The sequence below is a fragment of the Galeopterus variegatus genome, unplaced genomic scaffold (genome assembly GCF_000696425.1).
Source record: "Galeopterus variegatus unplaced genomic scaffold, G_variegatus-3.0.2 Scaffold5440, whole genome shotgun sequence".
NCBI classification, from domain to species: Eukaryota; Metazoa; Chordata; class Mammalia; order Dermoptera; family Cynocephalidae; genus Galeopterus; species Galeopterus variegatus.
In genome coordinates, this window is record NW_007731551.1 from 11762 (window position 1) to 14275 (window position 2514).

The 2514-nt window shown below is 41.6% G+C and overlaps 1 pseudogene across 1 annotated transcript; it reads right to left on the reverse strand.

Annotated features, from left to right (window-relative positions):
- Positions 1–721: 721 nt before the first annotated feature.
- LOC103604852 lies at positions 722–1553 on the reverse strand (annotated as a pseudogene). The gene has a single exon (XR_551747.1). The product of XR_551747.1 is annotated as a peroxiredoxin-4 pseudogene (transcript).
- Between the last annotated feature and the right edge of the window lie 961 nt (positions 1554–2514).

A 2514-nucleotide genomic window follows, 5' to 3' on the forward strand; every position in this document is an offset into this window, starting at 1 on the left:
CATCACAGCAGTACTGTGAGAATTAAATGAGTTAATGTAGATAATGATCAATGTCTGGCACATCACAGTGCTATATATGCATAACTATTATCATTATTACCATCTGAATGTGTATTACCTTGTTAGAGTTTCCCAGGTATTGAATGACAGATTTGTTGCCATATCTGATTGGCATATCTGATTTCCTAGAAAGCTATGACTAGATTACTTCTGATTGAAGAGAGGAAGAATTATTTTGTTAAAATTGCATCTACTGCTGATGTACCAGGTCATCAAATATTGAAATAAACTATAAATTTAAAAAGCTTAAAAAGTTGAACTGAAAATGTATTTTTTTTTACAAACATATATTCACTGTGTGTAGACAACTTGCTGTTGTAGGTAAGACATACCAAGATGACTCAGAAATTGGAGGGGGGTGCATGTATTACTTCTGACTAAGGTGTGGGATTTTTTGGAGGAAATGGCATTTAAGATAGTTCATGAAGGCTGAGTACAATTTTGACATATAAAGAAAAAGAATTCTGGTCACATGGAAGACTACTAAAATAGTGGTTGGAAATATAATTGTGTACTTGAAACACCAGCTCAGATTGCTGGAGCCAAGAATCCTTGATGAGAAATAAGTTTGAAGTGGTAGGAATTAGATCATGAAGTGGCTGAATGTTAGGTTGAAGAGTTTTTATTTGTTCACCAACATTAAGAATTTTTTTTTTTTTTGGGTAATGAACGGTGAACTTTATTGAGAACTCTCAAGCATCATGACTTGAAGTATCTTTTCAATTTATTTTATCAAAATATTTCAGTTTTCCAGCTGGATCTGGGATTATTGTTTCACTACCAGGTTTCCAGCCAGCAGGGCAGACTTCTCCGTGCTTGTCGGTGTACTGGAATGCTTGAACCAAACGCAGTGTCTCTTCCACTGATCTACCCACAGGAAGGTCATTCAGAGTAATCTGTCTCAGGATTCCTTTGTCATCAATAATGAAGAGGCCTCTAAGAGTGTGGCCTGAGTCCTCCAGATATACGCCATAGTCCTTTGAGATCTGATGGGTCAGATCTGAAAGAAGTGGAAACCTTATTGGCCCAAGTCCTCCTTGTCTTCGAGGGGTATTAATCCAGGCCAAATGGGTAAACTGTGAATCGACAGAGCATGCTACCACTTCAGTCTTTATAGATCTGAATTCTTCAATTCTGTCACCAAAAGCGATAATTTCAGTTGGACACACAAATGTGAAATCAAGTGGGTAGAAGAAAAATATCAAGTATTTCCCACGATGATCAGTTAACTTGAGCTCCTTAAATTCTCCGTTTATCACAGCTGTTCCTTCCCAGTAAGGTGCTGGCTTGGAAACCATGATAGTGTCTGGCAGCTCTTCACTTTCCGTGGGCTCGTAGACAGGAGGCCTCTGAGGAGGGACCTCTCGCTCCCAATCTTCTCCTTCCCTTGCCTCCTGTTCCACATGGAAGGGGACCAGGGGCCGGGCTGCTCGGGACTGAGTCCCAGGGATTCGGTTCAGGCCTATGCCCCGTAGTCGGCTTCGGTGATCCATGGTGACTGCTGGATGAACGACCACAAGCCTCAGCAAATTCTAGGCCCTGAGCTGGGCATCTGAGTTTGGACCTGGGAAAGGAAGCTTGGGGAGAGTGTTATGTCCCTCCACCTTTGTGCTCTGGGCTGAGATGCCCCAGTTGGCAGCTGGGGCTACTCACCAAGTGGATCCTAGTGAACCTCCTGCCCACTGGAGGGAGTGACCAGGTCGGTCAACTCCCAGGCACCTACTGTGCCTCCCTCAGTTACACTGGAACTCCTTGGCAGCTGGCAATCTGGGTGGCAGTTGCTCTGAATCCTTTCAGCCAGTGATATTTGTGCAGGCATTATGATGTCACAGTGACATCCTCAAGGATGCTTGAAGTGGATGCCCTACCCTCAAGTAAGTTACCATCCAGCTTTAGTCAGTTTTCCATAATAATACAAATCAGTCATAGAGGGATGGTTCCAAACTTAGGATGCACCTCAGAAATGCCTGGGGAACTTAAGAACATTCAAGTACAGAGACCATAACCCCAGAAATGATTTAACAGGTCATTGGGGTGCCACAGGTGTCTTTGGTTTTACAATTGGGCATGTCTGGTTACCAACTACAATGTATATTGAGAAGTTAAAATAATAAAAAAATAAATTAAATAAAAACAAAGTTAGGCTTTTCATTTACCCTATCATTTCAGTTTCATAACATGGAGAAAGTATTATTGTCTTCCATCTACACATGAAGAAACTGAGGCTTGGAGAGGTTAAATACATTTCTCAAGATTTCAACCAAGATATTGATTTTTTAAAAACAACTAAGTCCTGTGTAAGGTATAGCTATGAAAGTTATTACCTTAGCATTCAAGAATACGACTGTCAGGAGTCATGGTCAAAGATATACACCAAATCGTTCTCAGAGTCATTGCTCCTGCCATTATCAGGTAGAGAGGAGAAGCCCAGGCAATGCAAGATGCCTCTACAAG